Raw genomic sequence first — 18,437 nt, forward strand, 5'->3', positions numbered from 1 at the left:
AGAAAAGCTGATGGATGGAGTTCTCATCAGTGGCTCAGCAGTAATGAACCTGACTGGTATCCATGAGGACACAAGTTCAATCCCTGGCTTCCCTCAGTAGGTTAAAGGATCTGGCACTGCCGTGAGCAATTGTGTAGGTTGCAGACGCAGCTTGGATCTGGTGTTGATGTGGCTGTGGTGTAAGCCAGAGGCTACAGCTCAGATTCAACTCCTAGCCTGGGAACTTCCATATGCTGCAAGTGCACCCCTAAAAAGACAAAAAGAAAAGTTGATTGATATGTATGTGGTTTATGGTTACTGATATTATACTCATTTTATAGAGAAGGAAACTGAGGCTCTGGAAGGTTAAATAATTTTCCCCCAGAAATTGAGGTTCAGAGGTTGCAAGTAAAAATTCCTTTGAGAGAAAAAATATCTGTGCATTGGTTTCCACATCTGGGAAAAAAAAAAGGAATAAGGAAATCTTACCTCTTAGAGCTATATGTAGATTTGTTTTGGGAATCGAATAAGTTAATACATGTAAAATACTCAGAACAGTGCCTAGCAATAAATATTAATCATTGTTTTCATTATTATTGTTAGTTCTAGGGCTTTCTTTGCTTTCAAAGGGTTATTGTTTTAGTAAACTATTCTGGTGACTTATATAAACTTTTTTTTTAAAAAAAGACAATTATTGTCATGAAAAATATACAACTACTCGTAAGAAAATACCAAAAACTTGCAAAAAAATATTCTTCAAGAACTTAGACCAGGAGTTCCCATCATGGCTCAGTGGTTAACAAATCTGACTATGGAACCATGAGGTTGAGGGTTCGATCCCTGGACTCGCTCAGTGGGTTAAGGATCCAGCGTTGCTGTGAGTTGTGGTGTGGGTCAAAGATTTGGCTCAGATCCCGCTTTGCTGTGGCTGTGGTGTGGGCTGGTGCCTACAGCTCTGTTTAGATCCCTGGCCTGGGAACCTCAGCGGAGCCCTAGAAAAGACAAAAAGACAAAAAAAAAAAAAAAAAAAAAAAAAAAAAAAGAATCTAGACCAATCACTATAGTTAATCAGATGACAGGAAGCTTATATATGCAAAGACATGGTCAAGAATCTCCAGATCATTATCTTCTAATAAAACTTCTAGATATTAGAAATGTTCTATCCACCCCATAGTCATTAGATACATGTGCCCATTAAATACTTGAAATGTGGCTGGTGAAACAGAGTGATTGATTTTTAATTTGTATTCAATTTTAACTGTGTTTAATCACATGTAGCTAGTAGCTGCCATATTGGAGAGCTCAACCCTAGACTACATATTGGAAATCTTGAGAGCAACAAATTACTCTAATATTCACATTAAGGCAATAGAATCTTCTTTCCATTAAATAATAAAATTTGAGGAGGACAAAATCTAAGTAATGGAATGTGTAGGTGATTGTTATTCTGAAGAATAACCTAAAGGAGCATTTGCACATTATGATGAATTTGCTATAGATTAGTATCCTGTATCCTGTCAATAGCAATTAAACCAACAAATTAAAAGCGGCCATGATGGCACAGTTTTCATAAAACAAAATTCCTTAGGGGAACAAAAAAGCCTTTATGATAACATAGCAACAGACCTCCGGGAGCTAGAAACTCCAGCTTCAAAATCTGATGAATGAAAAGCAACACCATTTTAAACATCGCCTCCAGTGATACCATCCTAGCTCCAACCATAAACAGTTCTCAACTGGACCATTTCAATAATCTGAAAATCCATGTCTTGTTTTCTGCTCTTATCCCATCCATTCCATACTCAACATTGGTATCTGTCAGAGTAAGAGGTTCAAATCACAAACCTTATCATACCATACCCTGCTTGAAACTCATTAATGTCTTATCATTAATATTAGAATAAAAATCCAATCTTTACTATGACCTATCAATCCCAGGATGGCCTGGGTTTGTCTCAGAGCGTGTCCTTATATGATGCCCCTCTCTCCCTTGATGCATAGCCATTCTGTCCAAGTATGACATACAGGATTCGTGACAATATACTCATTTTAGAAGGAAGGAAACTGAGGCTCAGTTCCATGAGACGTCAAATTCTTTCCTTCTGCAGGGCTTTTACACCTGCTCCTCTTCTTCCTAGGACACTCTTTACCCCCTTTCTCATCTGTTGGTTTAGTTGGTTTCTACTTATCCCTTATGTTTCAGCTTACACATCCTGCCATAGAGAGGTCTTCCTTGACCACCACTTTTCTATTCTCTTTCAACACCCTGTACATTTCTTATGATTCCCTTAGTCCAGTTGGTGATTTTATGTTCATTGGTATAACCTGACTCCCCCACTATACTATATGCTCAATGAAAGTAGGAAATATATATATTTTATATCTCCTTTGTTAACCACTTGATTTTCAGCACTTAGCAACTCAATAAAGGTGTATTGAATAAATATATATTGAATAAATGAACTCCTGGTCTTGACTGCATCTTGTTTCCCTAGAGTAACTATCACCTTTGCTCCCTCTGGCATTCTCAGTCTTTCTGTCTGCACTGGATTTTCCCCTCAGCTTTCAAGTATGAAGTTTCCTCTATCTGATTGGCCGTTTACTATAACACACCTTCTGTCTTTGCTACAACCTACCTCATGTTAGGATGCCCCTTCTTTGTTTTCATAGCCATGTTTCTACAACAAAATGGCAATTTCCCAAAGTTTGTATTTTTTCCCCATCCATTCACAACTTGCTCCTTTAGGTTTTGCTTTCTGTCCCATAATGTATAAAATTTGCAATTTCAAATTTTAACAATTTCCTGCAGTTGCCAAATCAAATAGCATTTTCCGTAATGGAAATCACTCAGAATCCATACTAGGAATCAACCATTTCCTTTTTTTATATTTACTTTCAGTTCTTACACATGCTTATAGTTATAAAAAATGGTAGCTTTTATGCTCTAGTATCACAGGTTACCACATATCACTATAATTTTATATACAAAGATAACCATTTTCTGATTGTTGATGTTGATTCATCTAAATTTGACATGTATCAGTTCTCATTTTTAAAAAAGTTTGGGGAGAATGTCTTCATTATTTCCCTTTTTAAGAGTCTATCTTTAAATTTCTAAGAGCAAGAATATCAGGTCAAAGGATATGACTACATTTATTGTTCTTGAAATGTACTATCAGATTGCCGTATGAAAGACGCTGTCAATTTTCATTGCAAACCATTAAAATATGAACAGACTAACTTCATCATATTTTGCCAGTGAGCTTTCCTCAATCCTAACTCCACTTGATCTATCTATTGATTCCTTTTGTCTTCCCACTTTGAAAGCCCCTCCTCACTTCTCACCATCACCAAGGTTCTTTCCAAGCTTCCACTACCGACATCCTCTCTTCTCTCCAGCCTTATATCTATTCCCACCCTTCTCCCCACAGAGTCCCTTCTCCTAATTGCATCTGCACTTTTGGTCTCAAATCTTTATTACTGAAGTGGACCTTGGGAAGTCTGCAAAAATGGTTTTGCTTTGTTGTTATTTGTTTGCAATAAGTGCTTCCAGGGACAGCTTAAAATTTTTTAAATAAATTTAAAATTAATTAGAGTTGAATTGTAGCTAGAAGTGAAACTAGAGATGCTAAACATAAGAAAAGGTACAGTTACTGTGATCTTAATGGATGGATAAGTCGCAGGACTAGGGAGGAGAATTCCTTCAGATTTTTCTCAGGCACATTAAAGAATATATAAAAAAGACCTCTGAAATTAGAATATCCCATTTTACCTAAATTCACTAAAATGATGATATGAAAAAATGCAAAATTCCTTTCCTTTTACAGTGGATAAATATTGCCTTACCCTGGAAAACAAAGTAGCTGGATGGGGAGAAAAGGGGAAGCTACTTAAACAAAGATGAGCAGATAAATACAATGTGATGGATGCCGCTCAAATATTAAGATTCTAGAAGGGGGTGGTAGTCTGGGGCTATGGGGCAGTTAAGTCAATCATTTTTGCCTGCCTTGCTGTGACCCATTCTCAGAGAATCTATTTCTAAGAGATCAAGCGCACGGGAAAGTGGGCTGCATGTTCTAGACCCACGAGCCCACTCACCTCCACAGCAAATTCAACCCAGAGAGATTATAAAACATGTCAGTTTATGGCTCCCAACCTCCAAGAAGACTCCTTCTACAGAATATGAACACACACACACACACACACACACACAATGGAATCTAACTAGGAAGGTCAGTAGCAATAAAGTTAGCGCAGAGCAAAGACCAGAATTGTATCCCCACCAGTGCAAATCACATGAAAGGCAAGACTCTAGGGAAGGTGAATGCTATCGAGGGCCTTCCAGAGTGTCTTGGTCTGCACACGGAGGAAGCAGGAGAGAGATGTTCAATCAGAATCTGAAAGCAGAGTCTACAACAGGAAAGAGAGGGTGTGGAAGCAAAAGGATTGGAGGCAGCTTTCCACTCAGCTGTACGTTCTGAATAGTGCTCCATGAAATTACCCTGTATTTCTACCCCAAATCATCCTGTCTCCGCCTATCTTGAGTCTGTTTCTGCTCCTTGTAAACAAATATTTTCTAAGGAGGACGCAAACCAGAAGCTTTCATTCACTGAAATGTTTTATAGGAAAAATATCATACTATCAAAGAATATTTATGATTGGAAAACGCTTATGATCCAATTGAGAAAAAGCCGTGTATGATTTCAGCGGTGTTTAAAACACGTACGCACACACTTAGAGACCTAGAGCACAATGCAGGAATGGTGATTTCACAAGCCACAGCAGTTAACAGGTGTGTTTCCACAGGGTTTGCACCATTCCTGGCAGTGATGACATCGATTTTGTTTCTATTTTTAAACTAAAAACAAAGCAATACTTTAAATATTTTATGCCTTCAAAATGGAAAGTATTGAGAGACTGAACATGTGCAGACACTGGGAGACCAGATTTGTATGTTTATGATTTAGTCCCTCAGTTTATCACTCCGTCGAAGCCCACCAGCCACTGTGCTGATTTTGAACACTATGTAGTTTTAAATTATGCTTATTCTTTGTCATATGTATCTTTATGTATATCTACAATGGCCCATCAGTTAAACACAGGCAACACAAGACACAGTGATGTTGAAATGTAAGTTAGTGAGAAACAAACAGATCAAAGAGACGGCAAGAGAGAAAGAGGTAATATTTCAAATTTGCATCAAGATGGTTTCCACCAAATCCATATGTTAAATTCATCTGATCAAGATGGTGTTTCCAAAACAGAAAAAAATATTGTGATGATTACATCAAATTGACTTTTGTTTGAGGGGGAATTAAGACTACTCGACCCCACAGGTTTTCTCAAATTGTACCGGACATAAACTGTAAGTCTCTCCATCATGTCATCATTTGGATTCAAGCATAAGAAATTATTTTTAAAAATTCATTTTTTTAAATAATTCAATGTTTAAAAATTGAATTCAAATTCAATTTTTAAAAAGGCAGCACTTGTAAATATTAGGCAATGAAAATATATTTTGTCTATTTTGATACCATAAACACAGACTTCAATCTATATTGTATCTATATTGTAAGGTATATTTGGCCTCAAAACTATTGTTATTTAAATATCTATTTGTCAACAAAATATATTTGTTCTTACACAATTGAAGATAAAGAACCGGCTTCAACTGGCCACATTGCTTCAGCCCAGCTTTATGTTCTTTATCTGTTAAGAGAAGGAATTAGGTGAGCTGATCTTTTAGGTCCCTTTCTGCTATAAAATTCCATATTATGAAGAAATAAGACCAAGTCCAAAGAATTCCAACTTGCCTATATCCCAAATATAATTACGTGTATAAGTGTATCTTCCCAAATGCTTGCTGTCTTGTATAAATATCTCTGAAGACTGACATAGATCATTTTTAGACATCAGTGAATCAGGAAGAGAGCATGGGAAGTCAACGCAAAATCTTTGCTATATCATGCCGATTGCAAAACCATTTAACTTAATATTATTTAATTTTTATTTTTAACAAAGTTTTACACATGCTTAAAGTGTCAGATAGCATTAAAAAAACAAGACAGAAACAGCAATCTTGCTTTCCTTTTTCAATGTCTGCATCCTGGAGGGAACTTCTCTCAACTCTTTTAGTTGATTCTTTTTTCAAATGCCCTCCTATCTCTAAATGATATTCTCTTCTTACTCTAGTTTTCAACTATAGGCATCATCTATTGGTTTTCCAGTTGGGAGCTTATGATTTAGCTCTTCTTTTTTACTAATAGTAACTCTTCCCCACCTCACAGGCCACAGATCCATACTCCCTAAGGCTCTGTCATTTCAAAATTTTACACTACAATTGTGGATGGACAACTGTACTGGGTTTACACTGTGACTGTAAAACTCTATCTGCAGCTAAAGCATTTGTATGACAGGATTTCTTTCAATTTTCTGCGTAATATTCTATCTTCCTTGGAGTTCAGGATGATCATTTTTTTTTCAGCCACACCCACAGCATATGGAATTTCCCAGACCAGGGATCGAATCCAAGCCTCAGCTGAGGCCTATGCCACAGCTACAGCAACACCAGATCCTTATCCCACTGCACCATAGTGGGAACTCCATGATTGTCTTATTTTTAATTTGCCTAGTTTTTCAGTTCTTTTTCTGTACTTCTGTCAACTGTCATGGTGCTCAGGAGCCTTCATCTTCATCTTCTTAAAGCAATCTCTCCTTGAACCTTTCTGACCTTATCCAATCTGGACCAGATCTTCTCCACACAGCTGTGACCCTTTGTTTCTCTCTTGAATTGCACCCCCTGTTTCACAAACTAAATACACTAAATGAAAATGAAAAGACATAGATATAGATGCAGATATACAGATGCCATAGCATATCTTCTGTGGATAGAGATGACAATAATGACAAAAATGAGTTTATCTGTAAAATGGTCCATCACTTTGATATTCAGTGGGTAAATGTTCACTTCTGAACATTTTTAAAGTGTTCATAGAAGAGACATATTTCTTTGTTGCATAAGAAGATACTTTTTTTAATTTGGGAAAATGGATTTTATTATAATTATCTTGAAATTCTAATTACAATATTAAATAAAATAGAGTGATAATAATCAAAGGAACTCATTTTTTCTTCTGGGTATATGTGAATGTTTAAAACTTTGTATAGCTTCTTATTCAGTGGGAAACACAAGCCCTGCTCAAGGTGGTATTGTGTTCCCAGAAGTAAAATCTATACTAGCTTTAACACAAACCAACATAAGGAAAAAAAAAAAATAGGCAAAAAAATTGGTGGCCAGGATATATAATTGAAAGATCTATCTTTGTCTTTGTAGTACCTACAGTCAATATCAAAACTGGATATATTGTACTTGGTGCTATAATTATGCAATTATAGTCCTTTAGGTTTTTCAAAACACTCAGATACGTATCACTTATCATAATAACTCTGCAAAACAGGTCAAAGTGCCATAACTATTTCCCTTTTCTAGATGAGAAAGCTGATCCATTGAAAGAACAACTTATTTATGGTGCCACAGTGAGTCACTGTCAAAACTGGCATCAGGACTGATGGGTCTTGACAGCTAGGCCTGTGATCCTGCTATTACTATTATCATTGCCATGACTATTTATGCAACCATCTGTGTATACATATTCTTTCCCTTTTTCCTTTGCCTTTGTTTTTCTCAAACTTTCTCATTCTGCCCAATCTGACCTCCCCACATACCTTTACACAACCTCATATCCCACTCACTATCCCCAGGGAACCTTTGTAATGGTATCTTTCTGCACATTTTCCCATGTTGGTATAAATGCTGATGCATGTGTTCATGCACCCACTCACCCACCCAAACACACCCATAGGTATACAGAAGAATTTGACATTGTTAGGTTTACAGCACGAGAACATCTTATAAACACTTCTGTGAATGTTGCTTTCACAGTTAATATACTTTGGACATTCCTCCAAATCAATTCACAATATTTCACAGTATTGATCTGCCACTATTTTTCAACCATTCCTCTATCTGTGGGCATTCCCTTAATTTTTAGTTTATTACTTGAACCTGTGATGCCCCATTTATGAGCTATTAATATTCATATATATATATATATATATATCTTTTTTTAGGGCCACACACACATCATATGGAAGTTTCCAGGCCAGAGGCTGAATCAGAGTTGCAGCTGCCAGCCTACGCCACAGCCACAGCAACGCGGGATCCAAGCAACCCACACCACAGCTCTCAGCAATGCTGGATATTCAACCCACTGAGCAAGACCAGGGATCAAACCCACATCCTCATGGATACTAGTAGGGTTCATCAATGCTGAGCCACAACAGGAACTCCAAGTCATTAATATTTTAAAGATGATATTGGCTCAGAATCCAAATTAATATTGATAACATTATATTCGCTATAGAGGTGTAGGAGAACTCAAAGAATCTTCATGTTTTGCAAACATTTACCATTTTACTATTTTTTCAGATTTTCTAAACTTTAGGAAGTAAGGAAATTAATCACTTGGCATGAAATATATAACCACATATTACCTAATGCCTATGTATGTGGATCTGGACTGCACGGGCTACTCTCATAGACTAGCCACTACAGACTGAGTACATGTGTTCCACCAAAATTCATACATTGAAACCTAATCCACGGTGTGATAGTAGTAGGAGATGAGGCCTTTGGGAAGTGCTTTATTAATCCCTTACATAAGAGATCCCAGAGGGATCTCTCATCCCTTCAGATCGGTGAGGCTACAGCAAGAAGATGTCCATCTAAGAACCAAGAAGCCCACTCCCTTCAGACATGAAATCTGTCAGTACCTTGATCTTGGACTTCCTGGCCTCTGGTACTGTGAAAAATAAATTTCCTATATTTATAAGCTACCTATTTGTAATATTTTGTTATAGCAGCCCACACAGACTAAGACACTGAAATGTGACCTCGGACACATGTCTTAAGCGTTCTGTGCTTCAGACTGAGGATGATAGTATGAGTTACCTCAGAGGACTTGGGAGAGAAAGTTAAATATAACTTTAGCACATGGAAGGCACATAGAATAGTGCTCAGCACATAGTAAACACTCAATAAGTAAGTGATAATTATTGTCTGCATTATTGATGTCGTTATTATTCTGTTGTAAGTAACTCAGTTTTATGCTCCTTTTTGAGCTAAAAAAATTTTTCAGTAAAATTGCTTGCCATTGTTTAAAGTGACTGGAGATACTTTTCAAAGTCTCCTCTAATTTTATATACTTGGAAAGAACTTTCAACATTCAAAATAGCTTTATAATTAAAAGTACATAAAATGGCTTCCCTTACAGCTTCAAGAAGAAAAGTGAAATTCCCAAAGAGGTTGTGAGTTTTCAGCACTCGCACTAGAAAACGAGAAATAGTCATAAGTACTTTCTTGACAGGTTGGCCGGGGCTGCCAGCAGCCCAAGGAAAAGACATTCTGTTTATATGAGTTGCCATCCAGCAAATGGAAATTCAGCTGGAGGGCTGTTCCTTTCCGTTCTTGAATTTCAGACATTTAAGAATAGCAGTTGCTTTGAATACACGAAGCCACCAATAGAACATGTAGCATTTCAGTAAAATAGTTCAAACCTTTGTATGACAAGTGTCGTAAAAGAAATTCCAGTAAAGAAGGAAAAAAGCTTTTCTGAGGTTGACTGTCTAGAATTTTCCAACTTTTAAAAATGTGTGGTGAACAAAAGATGTATCGAATTCTATGCCACTAATGAGGAGAAACTTATGATTTAATAACTGAGTTGGATAAAATATTTCTTCTGTATATAAAGTAATGAAGTCGTCCAAAATCCATCTTTGAAATCCCACAGCAAGAACACACACAAAATTGGACAACTACCTGGTTCTTTTTTCCCATAGTGTTTTCGTGTCTTTTCTATGTGCCTTTCTGGGTTCTCAAGATGTATTACTCAAACTTGATAATGTGTTTTTAGTTGGAAGCTTTTCAGACACAGAGAAGGGCAGGCACTGATCACCAATCAAGACTCTCAGGTTCAAGCTCACTGCCTCTCACTTAGCACTCTGTCTGCCAACCGGAAAATAATTTGTTTGAGCCCCTGAGGCTTACAGTTATTTATTCTTTATCCTTGATTTTTCAACGAGGCACCACCACCACCAGTGACCCTTACAAAAAGCAGACAGCACTGGAGAAAGACAAAATTCTGATGCTGTGCTTACTTTTAGCAACTGTCGTAAAGCTTTTCCAGGGCTGGCCCTTGATCCAGCAGCTCATGTAGGCTCAGCATTCGGCAGTGCAAGGAAGCTTTAATCTAATTCTCACTTCATTCCCACCCCCACCGCCCCCCACCCCCTGGCTTTCTCCTTAGGACAGGTCTCAGGGAAGAAAAGGAAGAAGAGAAGGAAAAAGAAAGAAGGAGCAATGCAGTCACGGGACTGGCCTGTCAAAAATACAAAAATGCACTGCTAATTGCCACGGCTGTAATTCTGGATCCAGCCAAAACACAAGTACACAATTACTTTACTTGGGGGCAGGCTCTGCTTAACCCCTGCTCCATCTCACTACCTCTTCAGCACGTACCTGCTCCTTCAACAGCAGTTATCTCCTGATGGTAATAACTGACTTGCTGCCCAAGAAAAAGAATCACATGGGAAGCCTTCAGGTAGGGAGGCCTGAGCCCATGCCCCAAACCAGTCTGAGATGCATCGTGACTTCTCAGGAATAAGAAAAAGAAGTCTCGCAATGAATCTCTTTCCAGCTTTGTAAAAGGCTTAATGATATTTAAAAGGACAGCAGTGAACGTAAGATGACAGAAATTTGGTTCCTTTTCAGCCAAATAATGAGCTTTTCTCAAATCCATAAATGTTTTAGGGCTTCTTGATGATAGAGCTAATTTTTTTCAATGGACACATAACATTTGGTTGAGAAGAGTTTGTATTGCACTTAGCAGAGTTATTCACACATGTATTCAATCTATTTACATATTGTATATGAATTTACCATCCATTACCAGGAAATGCCCCTATCGACCATAACAAAGCCTGATGTTAATGATGCTTTGCTGAATAAGAAAAACCCACTAAGTGTAATTTCTACTGTGATTTAGCAAAAAAAAGTTGTTTAAGGAATATTTTTACATTTAAATTGGCAATGCCTGAAGAAAAATATCAGAAAGACAAATATCATATGATATCAGTTATATATGGAATCTCAAAAATGACACCGATGAATTTATTTACGAAACAGAAATAGACTCACAAACACAGAAAAGAAAATTACAGTTACCACAAGGGTAAAAGGGGGGGACAAATTAGGAATTTGGGTTTAACAGACATAAACTACTATATATAAAATAAATACGCAACAAGGACCTACCGTATAGCACAGGGAACTATATCTTATAATAATCTACAATGGAAAAGAATCTAAAAAGCATAACATGTATATGTATAACTGAATCACTCTTCTGTATATCTGAAACTTTGTAAATCAATTATACTTGAATTTTTTTTTTTTTTTTTTTTTTGGTCCTTTTGTCTTTTTCTTTTTTCTTAGGGCTGCACCCATGGCATATGGAGGTTCCCAGGCTATGGGTTGAATCGGAGCTGCAGCCGCCAACCTACGCCACAGTCACAGCACCGCCAGATCCAAGCCATGTCTGCGACCTACACCACAGTTCAGGGCAATACCGGATCCTTAACCGACTGAGCAAGGCCAGGGATCAAACCCGCAACCGCATGGTTCCTAGTCAGATTCATTTCCACTGTGCCATGACAGGAACTCCACAACTATACTTCAACTTAAACATAAATGAAAACTAAAACAAACATTGCCAATGCTTATTCTATCTAATTTATCCAGAGTTTGTTTTTTTTTAATCTTTTTTTTTCCCCCTTTTTTGGGCCACACCTGCAGCATATGGAAGTTCCCAGGCTAAGGGTCAAATCGGAGCTGCAGCTGCCAGCCTACACCACAGCCACACAACGCCAGACCAAAGCCATGTCTACAACCTACACCACAGTTCATAGCAATGCCAGATCTTTAACCCATTGAGCAGGGCCAAGGATCAAACCTGCTTCCTCATGGATGCTAGTAGGTTCATTACTGCTGAGCCACAACAGGAACTGCTTTATCATCTTTCTTTGGGTTAAGAATTATCTGAATTGCCATATGGCTAAAAGTGAGGCAGCAAGAAAATCCTGCAAATACAACATACACACAAACACAATATATATAGACACACGTATATGTACATGTATATGTATGTTTTTAGAAGCAGACAGATAGATCGATATCAGAAACAAAACTGTGCTGCTTCCCCCTTGGTCCAAGGCACCACCATCTGGGCCTAACTTCATACCACACTTGCTAAGGGTCTCAGCACTTCTACCCTGGATACTTTGTCTAATTCAACACAAGCCTCGCTGTGGAATTTGCAGAAGCTAGTGAACACTCAAAAAGCATGGAAAAAGTACCATTGGAAAGATATAATATTTTTTCCTTTCTTTCAGGGTCCCCTTCTTTCAACTTATCGTGTGCTTTGTTAGTTTTTTGTTTGCTTTGTTTTTGTTTGTTTGTTTGTTTGTTTTCGATGGAATTTAATATCATGTTTCTGGGGAAATAGAGATACTTGCTGGGTGAATACAAGCCCTCCCAGTTGAAAGGGCCCAGCAGAGGAGACTTATGAAATGTATAAAAACACCCACAGGCAAGACTGCAGAATGCAGACAGCCACGTGCTAGAGGATGGACAGAAAGAGGAACAAAGCTCGGGTGGGTAGCTCTTGATTTATACATTCCATCTGGCATTTGGATTTCTGAATTGAGATTTTGCTTTTGATTTAAAATGACGACCCTTCTCTTCCTTAAGAGTGACCAAAAAAGTCACAGAATCTGCCAGAGTTCACATCCAAGGACTGCAACAATTAGAGAAGTCAGAGATCACGTCCCAGTTGCATCTTATAAGTCATGTTTACTTACAGCTGGTTACCTGTGATTATCTGAGGCTTTGAAAGGAAAGCAGTGTACTGGAAAAAGCAAGGACTTCCAAATCCAATAGACTCATGTTCAAAAACTTGCTGTACCTTCATGAATTATGCAACCTTAGACCAACCAATTAGCTGCAGCTTTCACCTTCCTTTTCAGTCACATGGTGAAGCTTGAAATCTGAAATTGTGACTCATACTTAGTTATTCCTTTAGTACCTAGCACAATGTCTGAAGTAGAGACTGTGTAAATAAATATTTATGAAAAGGATAAGTGAAAGAAGCAGTCTGAAAAAAAGAAGAAGATTGTACTTGGCTTCCCCATCTATAAGTATTAATGATCTCAATTGCTAGCTGGGGCCGTAGGCAGGCAGGTAAGTAGGTAGGAGGGTGGCTGGAGCAGATAGACTCCAAAAAGAACTAAAGGCAGTTATAAGTTTTCACCAAATAAAAAAAATTCCAAAACACCTTAAATAAAAAAATGTAACATTACTCAGAGATGCGTAAGAACCATTGAAGGCTAAGAGTACTAAGCCTAGTGAGTACTCTTCCCCCAATCCTTTTCTTTCTTTCTTTCTTTTTTTTAAATGTCTTTTTTGTCTTTTTAGAGCCACACCTGTGGCATAGGGAGGTTCCCAGGCTAGGGGTCTGATCAGAGCTGCATACACCACAGCCACAGCAACCAGATCTGAGCCCCGTCTGCAACCTACATCACAGCTCACGGCAACGCTGGTTCCTTAACCCACTGAGCAAGGCCAGGGATCGAACCCCAACCTCATGATTCCTAATCGGATTCGTTTCCGCTGCACCACAGAGGGAACTCCCCAATCCTTTTCTTAATATAAACTGAGAAGAATCCTCAGTCATGTGGCTTTAAAACCTTGACGATCTGGCTTTCTACAGATTATGAAGGTAGTGTGAAAAACAGTGAAAATGATTCAACCCCTAGAAAATAATTATTAAAGATAAAGACTCTTTTTTGGCCTAGACAAGAAATGGCAATTTGGTGACATAGTGTCTTCATAAAAGTGAAGGCTTTGGGAACAGAATCAATAATGATTCTTATTCTATAACTTTATTATAGAACTTTTATGACTAAAAAAACATGTTACGAGACTTTACCTGGAAACATTTAAGAACACTGTCTGCGTATTCAAATGCCTACAGTGTGGGCCGAGGATCTCTAATGAGAGCAGTGTTAGGAAAAAGCACTAAGGAACAGTCAGGATTGCTGCAAACCAGAGTGCATTCCCTCTCCAAACAGTCAGCTGCTAAGAAGCTCCAGATAACTAAACCCCGAGGGAACTTGAACCCATACTTGCCAGAACTTCCCATTTTTAGCAGAATCCTGAAATTAAAAATTTTATCTGAAACTTCTCAAGTTTTAAATGTTGGCAATTAAAAACAAAAAGCAAAAAAACAAAACACTCTGTGGTATGGCCAAAGCTCTTAAAGTTTTTGTTTTCATTCAACCACAAGTCTATTTCTAACCATCGTGTTACATTTTCAAAGATATTGGCACAGAGAATACCACCTTCTTTCCTTCCTTCCTTACATCCTTCTGCCTTTCTTGCTCTTTCTTTTTTCCTCCACTGGTTGGTTCTTGCTCCACCTTCCTGCTACTTTCAATATACGTAAATTGAGTTCCATCCAAAAGTGTGCCTAGAGGGTCATTATCCTTTGAGCTCAAGGCTTCCACAGTCAGCCAATTTGCTTCCTTTCCCCTAGGGTTACACCCTGACCTTGGTCTGTAGGGAGATAAGCAGGAAATAAACAAGGAAAACAAACCCAACCGAATCAGGAGGATGCCCCAAGTTTCTCATTATACATCTTTCTTTATTAGCCCCACCTAATCATGAGTGTGTGTGTGTGTGTGTGTGTGTGTGTGTGTGTCTGTGTGTGTCTGTGTGTGTCTGTGTGAATGTTAAAAGGAGAGATGAGTGGAGTTCCCGCCGTGGCGGCGTAGTGGTTAACAAATCCGACTAGGAACCATGAGGTTGCGGGTTCGGTCCCTGACCTTGCTCAGTGGGTTAACGATCCGGTGTTGCCATGAGCTGTGGTGTAGGTCACAGATGCTGCTCAGATCCCGAGTTGCTGTGGCTCTGGTGTAGGCCAGTGGCTACAGCTCTGATTCGACTCCTAGCCTGGGAACCTCCATATGCCCTAGGAGCGGCTCTAGAAAAGGCTAAAAAAAAAAAAAAAAAAAAAAAAAAAAGACAAAAAAATAAATAAATAACAAAATAAAATAAAATAAAATAAAAAGGAGAGATGAGAACATCTGGGTGGAAGAGGAACACATCCAGGGCCCATCCAAAATACCAGCCTCATGGAGAGGTGACCTCCCAAACACTGGCCCTCCAAGAGAGAGAAAAAAAGAAGCGAGAGAGAGAAGACTCCCTCAGTTTAATCAATTTTATTTAAATCTTTTAATTTCTCCTACAGAAACCCTCTGTCATTAAGGTCACACCCCTTGAGTCTTTGATTCACATCAGAGCTCCTCTTCCTGAGGATTGTCTTTGGGACACGAAGAGAGGAAGAGAAAGAAAACGCTTTGGATGCTAGTTAATGATCTGGCAAATGTCAGGCGCAGTAACTGTCACTGTCAAAGTCCCTGGAGAGGTAGCCTAGCTGGCTAGAGGTGTCACCACCATCACCGCATCCCCACCAGCAGCTCAGTCAGGTAAGGGAGGACATCTACTGCCTGTTTAAAATTGCCCCTGTCTGGGGTACCAGATGTACCAGGCGTACCAGGCATTCTCCTGAGGACACTGCAGGCCTGTGATTGCATTTACATCCCAGCACTGTTCTCCACATGTAACACTTTCCCATTTATACTGTTTGCTTTTCTTAGTCCTTTGAAAAAAATTATATAGGGAAACCATTGCATGTTTGCAATTAAGTGGGTTTGGAAAAGATTTATTCAGAGGCAAATATGAAATGATATTCATGTAGAATGATTGTGTAGCCACTAAAACAACTTCCATGCCCATTCCCCCAAAAGAAAAAGAAAAATATGTTCTAGGAATGAAAGCCAAGATTCTTCATTAATACAGCAGATTCTCCGTAAATACAGTAGTGTTGACAAAATAGACTGAACTTTCGGAAGAAATGGGTAAAGTGTAAGAAAATAAAGCCAAGGGCATGCCATGTGATTTTTTTCATTTAAGTTAAAATATCTTGCATCTGAATTAGGCACAAAGAAATTCCAGATTAGAGAAAAATCCAGAGCGTATGCTGCTTGATATATTTTCCTGTAACCGATAAATGTTTGCTGGTTAATTTCTGGAAGTGAGTATTATGTTTGATAATCTACAATATAGAAAGAACTGGTAAGATATAGCGCTTTCCCACAAAAAGCTTACAGTCTAGCTAGGGCAAATAAGAACAAGCCATGAATCATAAACTTTTTAGAGCAAAGGAAAGATCAGTCCCTTAATTTATGGGGCAGGAAATTCCAGAGAGGCTAGATCTTAGAGTTAGTAGAAAAGGGGGCTTGAACACAGGCTCTTAAACCCTGAGGCCTTCTCCACTAAGTGTTACACAAAATAGTCCACACTATGAATTGCAAAAGCTTAGTTTCATGGAGAAATAAGACTTTTGTTGGGTCTTAAAGGATTTATCAGAGACTCATATCCTCAGGGTGGGGCTGAAGACCAAAAATGACGTCAGATCTTTGGATGCCCTAAGGTTGCATGCAAAATTTTAAATGCGATTGAATTTTCTGGAAAAGAGTTAAAGCTTTTTATCAAAGGCTCCGAAGAGCTCTTGAAGCAAGAAAGGAAAAAAAAAAAAATGAAGACTTTTAGGGCAGAGAACCACAGACAGATGCGTGAGGGGAAGACAAGTCACTTGGAGTTGGTAACAGCAACGAGAGCAAGAAAACCAGAAAGGGCAGAACACGTGGTAAGTGCTGGGGTGAAGAAAAGTTAAGATCATTAGAGAGAGGCCAGATTACAGAGGGTCTGCAAAGTCCAAAGAGGGAGTTAATATTAATGAAATAGAAAACCTCTAATCAGTTCTCCTGCTAGTATAATTCAGCGCATACGTGACAACTTTGATAATCAAAAAGAGGGGTTGTGAGTGTATTTGTTGTAAAAGGAACTCTGACACACACAGTTTTCACCCTGTAGCAACATGATTACCTAAGGCTTAAGCCAGTCATTTCTTTGCATTGTTATGTTGATATGTTAAATGTTCTGCATTGCCCTCAGAGATCATACAACATGAAAACATGCCTGGTCCTCCAAAGTATTGACTGAAGACATTTCGGAGAGTTGAGTTATAAGCATGGGTCTGCCTCGTGCATAAGTCCAAACAATTCCACTTAAAACAGGATCAAGAGGAGACAGCCTACGTGCTGACATCAGTTTCAGGACAAGTGCTCCAGGGGGAACATTTCTGTACCATTTACTTGCCATCTATTTAAATTTTGAGTAAATTAATTATTTCCCCCCGTAACAGCTAATGGTTCACCTAGGAAAGAGCTTTCTTGTTTGACGTAGAGGGTTTCCCTCCCGCTGAACACGCCACCCTGCCTTTGGCCAAGTTCTGGTTAACACGGGGCTCTGGCAGCACTGCTTTGGTGATGACAATGCCCTGACTACTTCGTTCGCTGACAAATGTCAATCAAAATGTCTCAGAGCTACCCCACCGTGTCAGCCCTCCTCTGAACCACACTTTCCCAGGAACGCCTTCGCATGGCATCTTTGTTCTGTTTTCAGATAAACAGATCCAATTCCTCAACAAACAGACTGCTACAGTCCTTTTGATAACAGTGTAATAATTCAAAACAAATGATTCTCGGCTTTGATGATAGCACTTTTATGGGTCATGAAGAAATCCTCCCACCAACATCTGTTTGATTTTATCTACTTGAACTTTATCCTCCAGTTGAAGATTTATAAGCTGAAATCATCCCAGCCTATTAAAGTCAAACTAATGTTCGAGCACTAAGCAGAGAATGAAAGTGCATTTCCTAGTCATCTACCTTTTGAAAAGCTGTTTTGGGCAAAAGAGTATCAAAAGTTTGAAGGAGTTTTGTATTTGGCCGAACCTGAAACAAGGCTCCGAAGGCAGGGATCTTGGGAATCTGACTCAGGCATCTTAGGAAAAGTAAGTTTAAAAGACACCATGAAAAATATAGAGGTTGTTTACATTAAAGTCTGTTTTCTTAGTAAAATCCCTATGGGTCAGGAAAATGCAATCCAGATTTTCCTCTCTATTTTTTCCCTCTCCCTTAATTTCCTTATAGACTACAAATTTTTAAATGACAGCTCAAATATACTCGAAAGTTATTTACCCTCAAACACAAAAAAAAAAAAAAAAAATGCACAGAGATTTCAATTTGATGAAAGGAAAGGTAAGAGTGCAACAGACCGGGCGTCAGGAATCCTGAGGTTCAGATCACAAATCCTGCATTAGCGCACCGATTCAGTCAAGCAGAGAGCCAGCTCCGGAGTGTGTGCCTGTGTATGTGCA

General features: G+C 38.6%; 1 long non-coding RNA gene across 1 annotated transcript in view; it reads right to left on the reverse strand.

Annotated features, from left to right (window-relative positions):
• Positions 1-18,437, reverse strand: part of LOC110261984 — a 112,437-nt gene that overhangs the window by 58,018 nt on the left and 35,982 nt on the right. The gene's annotated exons all lie outside the window — the stretch shown is intronic.

The sequence above is a fragment of the Sus scrofa genome, chromosome 8 (assembly GCF_000003025.6).
Source record: "Sus scrofa isolate TJ Tabasco breed Duroc chromosome 8, Sscrofa11.1, whole genome shotgun sequence".
Lineage (NCBI taxonomy): Eukaryota > Metazoa > Chordata > Mammalia > Artiodactyla > Suidae > Sus > Sus scrofa.